The following is an 8341-nucleotide window of genomic DNA, read 5'->3' as shown; positions in this document are numbered from 1 at the left end:
TATTGGACCAAGCCATCCTGAAGCTCCATCAACACTTTGTTGACCCCCACCTAGTCTTGTCCAATATCAAAACCTGCCCCAGGAGAGAAGCTTCGCACGCTCCATGTGTGGACATCAGACCCTGATGCTTCCTGCTGGTGGTTGCAATGAGGAAGGTGCAGGAGTACACGGAGAGTGCCCAGCGACATCAGTGGCAATAAAACACAACAGACTTGGCACTACTGGGCATAGATGTAAGTGGGGGGGGGGATGCAATAGACCCTGGGCACCAAGGAATGCTTCTCCAGCTAGGCCCAGAGAGACCTGAAATGAACCTCACAGCAGGAGAAAGAGTGGCACAACTGATCCTGAACAAAATCCCCTGGGGAAAGACAGTTCCATATCTATGCCTCATCACTGGCAAGGGAGATTGCCTGTCTACACAAAGCCACTGATGACTCTAACACTTGTGACTATTTTGACTTTGTGGGAGAACGGATACGAACTCAGCACTCTCTAAATATGCTTTTATTGTTGATAGGGCACGTGTCTACCGTACATACGATAGGCAGGTAAAGCCCCTCAAGTGAAACTCAGGGCATCCTGCGGAGGGCTGGGCGCGCTGATCGTAAGAGAGCTCGCAGGGGTGGACTGACCAATAGAGGAGAATATGTGTGGCTCAGGGTCGAACTGTGGAGTCCTTGGGGCTCTCTGAGCTTGGTTGTCTCCTTGCAAACATTTAGTTACCGGCTACGTTACATCTGCAGTGCTAGCAGGAAACGTTTGCAAGAAAACAACCAACCTCAGAGAACCCCAAAAATGCCTCAGGAGTGGACTGCCCTGCATTCAACTTTCCTTCTCCTTCCTGAAGGCATGTGCTGTTTTAATTTCATTGATAATTCCAAATTGATACAGGGAAATATACAGGATTTAAAAACTTTGGTTCACAACATTGGCCACAGTCAGGGCTTCTCTGATTTCTCATGGCTTACTTCCTGGTTACCAAACTTTGCCTGGCTGAAGACAACATTCCTGGGAATTATGGGCTTGGTGGTAACAGGAATATTTGTTTGCCATTTTGCTCAGGGTTTACCCTCCAGCTTGGGGCGTTGTTGGGGATGCTCTTCTGTTCTGAGAGGAAGATCAGCACCTTTCCCCAAGGCAGGGATCCCTAATCTTGATGCAGAATGGCCAAAAATATGAATCTGAGTGACAGGATGATGTATAGCTACAAGATTCCCTAACTGATTGTGCATAACATATTCTCTTTTTGCCCAAAAAGAAAAAGGAGGGATTGTGAGAAGGAAATCAAATCTCCCCCCCTGCCCCGGTCAGCAGGAAGTCAAAGCTTCCTGATTGTCTCACCTACCATCGTTTATCTGAACAGCAATCAAGGCATATGATCAAATTATAGTAAGAAGGGGCTCACCTAAAAAGATTAAAAACGTAGCAGGAAGAATCGGGAGTCCTCCAGCCCAGCCCAGAATTAAATAACAAAGACATGTCTGGAAGGGCCAACATTCCTTGAAGCCTTAATTAGATCATAAGAAGATTTCTTCTCTGAAGGGATCTAGATCCCAATTAGGCCATGCCAGGTAAGGGAACCACAGGAAACCCCAGCGCAGGAGGGCGCCTGACTTGAGAAGGCTCCCTTCTAAAGACCCAACCAATTTCACCTCTTGGAATCCGGGAATCACCTTTTCCAAGAATTCCTCAAGGGCTGGCATTCTTTCGCACCTTTCCAGGAACAAGAGGATCTGCCCTATAAGGGAACTCCTGGGGAAACCCGAGCATGGCTGCCCCACAGCTGATCCTCTTGTGTACCTGGCTCTGGAAAATCAACTCTTCTCTCTCCTTCAAGCAACCGCCTGCGGGATTATTCCCAGCTGGGAGACGAACCTTGTCAGTTTCTTTCTGACACTGAGATAAACGTAAACTTAATAAAAAATAAATTTCTCTTATTGGTGTGCAATAGCATTGGCTACCTACAATAACAGTACGTTCAAAAATCCAGTTCAAAATTAAAACGGCCCTTTTATTTTCATTGGTAAATGAATTTCCCTTGGGCTGCCAGTTTTGAGGGTCAGACTCAAAGAAACCTTCTTTTCCAGGTCAGTGTACACAAATAAAAAATGTATAGATTTAAACAACTAACTCTAGAATTTACATGGATTCTCACCCAAAGAGATCTATGTATGGGAAATGAGGTCATTGCTCCTTGTCAAGTCCACAAAGTCCAAACTCCAATTCAGAAGAATTCTCATGAAACCAGGCCTGGTTCAGATAAATGCTCTTTTATTGTGTGGTACATGCAGCTTGAAACAAAACATTGGTAAAGCTAAAGGCTAGGTAAACTTCCCTCTATTTATCCCACCTCCCCTTGTTGCCCTGGCAGCTCAATTCCTCTTCACCTGGTGGTGACCTCTTTCCTTCCTCCCACTGATACATAGCTCCTTTCTGGCCATCAGGCCCCCACTGGCCTTGCCTGCAATCCAGTCTGGCCTCATTGCCCATATAAGGTTAAGCTCCTCACCATCTCCCAGTACTACTCCAATTACAACCACTAACTACTACCCCCCTCCCTAGTCACAATTGGCAGAAGCAAATCAATCAAACTCCCATTGACTGCTATGCTTTGTAAATTAACAGTTGTTGGTTGATGCAGGTTCTGACATGCTGCCCCCTCAAAAGGCCCCTCTTCACCTCGACAGTCGGGAAGCCTAGAAAATAATAAATTGAGGCTCTTTAATTACTAATATATACATTACATTGTTCCAAGAATTTTACTTAGGTTTGTTTGGATATTTTTTATAAAATTCTAAGAGCAAGTCAGGTGCCTTAACATGTTTCTTTGAGACCCATTCAGCAAAAGATTTAGGGAAATGTTTCCAATGCACCAAATACTGAACGTCCCCTCTATGTTTTCTAGAGTCCAATATCTCCCGGACCTCAAAGTGTCATTCCCCTTCAATCATAATAGGTTCTGGATTGGGCACTGCTGGTCTCCACTTATCAGATTCCTTGTAGGGTTTCAACAGTTCACTGTGGAAAACAGGATTAATCTTCCTGGGGGTTTTGGGGAGCTTCAAGCACACAGAAACAGGGTTAATTACTTTTTCCACTATGAAAGGTCCTACATACTTGTATCCAAGTTTTTTACATGCTCGAGATGATTTCAGATTCTTAGTAGATAACCACACTTTGTCCCCCTCTTTCCAAGGTTCATGTGGGGCTCTCTTTTTATCTGCCTGTTTTTTATAACTTTCTCTTGCTTTTGCAATGGCTTGTTCTGTGATTGGCCACAATTGTCTTATTCTGTCCCCCCATTCGTCCACTGATTTAACACCTGTCTGTACATGAGGCAGTTCAGGTATAGGTACAGAGTCTTGTCCTGATACAATTTGAAAGGGGACAGACCTGTACTATCGTGGACAGCATTATTGTAAGCCACTTCAGCATAAGGTAATAAGTCCACCCAATTGTCCTGTTGATAGTTTATAACGCATCTCAAATATTGTTCCAACCTGCATGCCTTCTCTCTGTCACTCCGTCCGTCTGAGGATGAAAAGAAGAGCTCATAGCTTGCTTGGATCCCCAAAGGGTTAAAAATGCCCTCCAGAATTTAGAGGCAAACTGGATCCCCCTGTCGCTGATCACTCTTTCAGGACAACCGTGTAATTTGTATATATGTTGAATAAACAATTCAGCCAGTTCAGGTGCTGAGGGGATGGCTTTACAAGGGATGAAGTGAGTTTGCTTAGAGAAGAGATCAGTAACAGTCCAAATTAGTCTTTTTTCTGCTCTCTGGCAGATCCACAATAAAGTCCATTGCAATCTCCTTCCAGGGTCTGGAAGGGCTTGCTACTGGCTGTAACCATCCTCGTGGCTTCCCTCCCTGCCTTTTTGCCATAGCACAGACAGGACAGGTATTTACATATTCCGCTACGTCTTTTCTTATGGAGGGCCACCAAAATTGCCTTCGTAGTAGATGTAACGTTTTGACAAAGCCAAAATGTCCTGCTGTTTTATCATCATGGCCTCTTTGCAGTACCTGCTTATGAGCCTCCTGGGGTACGTAGAGTCTATCTGCTTTCCACCATGCTCCCTCCTTCTGGGTTAGTACCTCCTTATTTTTCTGGAACCATTCATCCTTTTCCAGGAATCAATTTAAGTCTGTTAATAACTCTGACTCAAGGAGAGGCTTGGTGGCTTTACTTCGTGATCCGGTGACCGCAGCTGTGATTACTGGCTCCCTCTGGGTGGGGATTACAGCTGATACCACCTTCTCCCACTGGCTATTGTGCTGAGGCAGTCTAGAAAGAGCATCTGCCAAAAAATTCCTTCCCCCTGGGATGTACTTTAAAGTGAAATTAAATCGGCTGAAGAATTGCGCCCATCTTATTTGTTTAGGAGACAATTTTCTGGGTGATTTTAAAGCCTCTAAGTTCTTATGGTCTGTCCAAACCTCAAAAGGCTTCTCTGCCCCTTCAAGCAAATGTCTTCAATTCACTAAAGCCCATTTCACAGCGAAAGCCTTCTTTTCCCACACTAGCCACCTTCTCCAGTTTCAGAGAACTTTCTGGATAAGTAAGCACAAGGTCTTAAAACTCCTTCCCCATCCTTTTGCAGGAGAACTGCCCCAATGGCCACATCTGAGGCATCTGCCTGAATTACAAAAGGCATTGCAGGATCCGGGTGCTTCAGAATGGGTTCAGCCGTGAATAACGCTTCGAGGCTTTCAAAAGCCTCCTGACATTCTATTGTCCACTTCAAAGAGGCACCTGGGGTTTTTTCTGCTACAGTGTTCTTGTCCTTAGTTTTTAATAAATCTGTTAAAGGTAGGACCACTTGTGCAAAATTAGGAATAAATTGTCTATAAAAGTTGGCAAAGCCAAGAAAACTTTGCAGTTGCCTCCTGGTTTTCGGGGCCTCCCAGGCTATGACATTCTGGACTTTACTGGGGTCTATTTCCCTCCCTTATTAGAGATTCTGTAGCCCAGATAGTCAATGCAATCTTTATGGAATTCACATTTGGACAGTTTTGCATACAGCTGTGCCTTTAGCAGTTTTTCCAACACTTTCCTGACTAATTCCACATATTCCTCCATTGTTTCGGTGTATATTAAAATATCATCCAAGTACACCAACACTCCTTGGTAGAGAAACTCGTGCAACACCTCATTAATCAGTTGCATAAATATCCTGGGTGTGCCTTTTAATCCGAATGGGAGAACTCGATACATGTAGCGGCCAAGCGGGCATCGGAGTGCTGTTTTGCATTCCTGCCCCGCTTTTATGCGCACACGAAAATATGCATCTCTCAAATCAAGTTTGGTAAAATTCTTTCTTTTTGCCAAATGAACTAACAAATCTTTCATTAATGACAGTGGGTACTTGTTCTCTGTACATATTGCATCTAACCCCCTATAGTCTGTGCATAACCGTAAAGTTCTGTCTTTTTTTCCTCTGAACAATACTGGCGCCGCTAAGAGGGATTTAGCGGGCACTCTGAAGCCCGGCTCAAGTTTTTGTCAATGAATTCCCGCAACGCCCCCATTTCCTTTTGAGTCATTTGTTAGGATTTTCTCATGGGAAGAAATGCAACTCGCTATCTCCAAACATTGTTTAGACTACAAAAGCAGGCCATCTGCATTTATTTTTGTTAGTTTGTACGTATACTGCTATTTACTGCCACCTCTTGACGTTTGTATGTTAGTTACTCAAGAGGAGGTTTTTTCTCAACAAACACCAGATATGATTTATACTTTCTGGCTGGATTTCTTTGGAGAACAAGATAAGGACATTGCATCCTTTAAATCTCTCTAACGCTGGTGTGTATTTTTGGCAAGAACTGTAGTTATAGCTGCACTCTGCATAACATCACTGAGTACATTTTTGGGGTTGGGTACTTCACTCCTGGGACCAGCTCAATCTCGCAGTCAGTGGGGCAGTGTGGCAGCAATTGGTCAGATTCAGCCTTGCTAAAAACTTTTGCCAAGTCTCTATACTGCTTTGGGATTTCATCAGCCCCTCCCGCGTGGGGTTTCCTCCCTTGCGCTGTTCATTCAGGGCTGCTAACCCCAATTCCCCTCGTTGGTTGGGCTCCATCTTTTCAACCTCATTCCCGGCATCCAGAAAGGTTAGAGTCTTTGCCCGCCAGTTGATGCATGGGTTCCACAACTCCAGCCAGGACATTCCCAAAATGAGGGGGTAATTAGCCAGCAGCACCACCAGGCATTTTAAAGTCTCCCAGTGCATCCCGACCTTTAGGTAAAAAGCCTCTGTATAGTAGCGGACCGCGCTTTTTATATGCTTTAAACTTGGTTTCTTTCCAAACCATAGTTCAAAAGGTATTTCACCTGTCACTTGGCTAGGAATTCTGTTATGTAAATAAGCTGCTGTAATTACTGCTTCGGCCCATAAAGAGTCAGGTAGTCCAGCTTGCATCAACATAGATCTAGACATCTCTTGCAACGTTCGATTCAGTTTCTCAGAACTTCCATTCTGTGGTGGAGAATAAGGTCTGGTTCCTTTATGTTCTGTGCCCTCCTGTTCCACAAACCTCTTAAAATCCGCATGACAATATTCTCCACCTCCATCAGTACGTAGCGTTAAGGCTACCTTCCCAAATCGATTCTTCATTGCGGCTACGTAGTCCTTAAACCTTTCAAGGGTCTCATCCTGGTTTTTAAGTACAGTGGTACCTCTACTTACAAACGCCCCTACTTACGAATTTTTCGAGATACAACCAGCTCCGGCCCCAAAAATTTACCTTGACTTGCGAACTCACCTTGACTTACGAACCGGATCCATGGCCATTTTCCACCTGTTCCACGTGGTCGGCGGCCATTTTTCCGCCCGTTCCACGTGGTCCGTGGCCATTTTTCCAACCTGCCGCATGGTCCGCAGCCATTTTCCGCCTCTGACACGTGGTCCACGGCAATTTTTCCGCCTGACACGTGGTCCGCGGCCATTTTTCCGCCCTGCCACATGGTCCGTGGCTGTTTTTCCACCCCTGCTGCGTGGTCCGCGGATCCCAGAATGGATTAACGGTAATTACATTGAACCTTATGGGAAAATTTGCCTCGTGTTGCGACCAATTTGAGTTGCAACCAGAGTCACGGAACGGATTAAATTCATAACTCGAGGTTCCACTGTATTATACATAACTATATTTGCTCTTAAATTCAGTAAAGGTAAGAAAATATCTGTTCTTACCTGCAGATAATGGCATAGGATCCACTAGATCTGAATGAACCTCTTCCAAAAAATCCTTATCTTGTACATTGGATTGTCCTGAATAACTAGGAGCCATTCCCCTTGCTTTTATACAGATTTTGCACCTTTCTTTGGCTTTCTCACATTTAACAGGATTAATTCCACTTCAAGTCAATCATTTTTCAATACTTTGCATGTTCCTATGAGCAAACTTCACAGGCCATGAATAAAGACAAGTTTTATGATCACAAATGTCTTGCCTAGTTTGACACATAGGCCTCCTCTAATTTGTTATATTATCATTAACATCAATGATAGAATGAAATCCATCTTTTTCATCAACTTTAAGCACCAGACCAATTCTGTCATTAATAATTTTTCCTTATTAGATTTAAGTATTACAGTGTAACCATTCTTCACGACCCTTTTAGTACCAAGCAAGTTATTTGAGGCTTCAGGAACAAAAGCAACATTTGTTAATGTCCGGTTCACTACCTCACCTGTAGAAGGAAAAACTCGTAAAGGTACAGTTCCAATTCCAAAAACATTTAGCCTTTGTTGATTTTCCGTATCAAGTTCACTGAAATTTTCTCTAAACCGACAAATATGGAAAAAACTACTACTATCAGGGAAAAAATGCTTTCTATCATTTACACCTTGATAATCAGATATTTGAAATGATTATCATTGCAAGCATTCATACCATTATTAAACCTTTGATTATATCTCTTATTTGGTCTACCATTTAATGGTTTCAAGTCTCTGTGGCTATTAAAATGTCCTTGTTTACTGAAAGACATTCTTTCTGTAGGAACATTTACTCCTCTGGACTTTTGACCTTCTACCCCTTTAAATCTACAATACTTAGCAATATGCCCAATCCTTGAGCACACATAACATCTCCTTTCCTTAAGATCAGGTCTTGTTCTTAATACTGACCTTTCCCCAGGTGTGGTATCCATTACCCTTTTAAGGCCAGAGTCTCTCAAATAAGCAATTGTATAATCTAAATCCACTTTTGCAATAGACTCAAGCATAGTCTTTTGGTTTGCAAAGGATTGGGGTAGACTAAGTAACATACAGGTGTGAAACTCAGAGTCAGATATCTCTGCTCCTGCAGACTGAAGCTCTGAAATAAGCTTTA

The sequence above is a fragment of the Python bivittatus genome, unplaced genomic scaffold (genome assembly GCF_059951505.1).
Source record: "Python bivittatus isolate LINGU-HERP-01145 unplaced genomic scaffold, Pbiv_v1 ctg000820_np1212, whole genome shotgun sequence".
In the NCBI taxonomy this organism is placed as follows: domain Eukaryota; kingdom Metazoa; phylum Chordata; class Lepidosauria; order Squamata; family Pythonidae; genus Python; species Python bivittatus.
The sequence above is the reverse complement of the archived record's forward strand: the minus strand, read 5'-3'. Positions refer to the sequence as shown.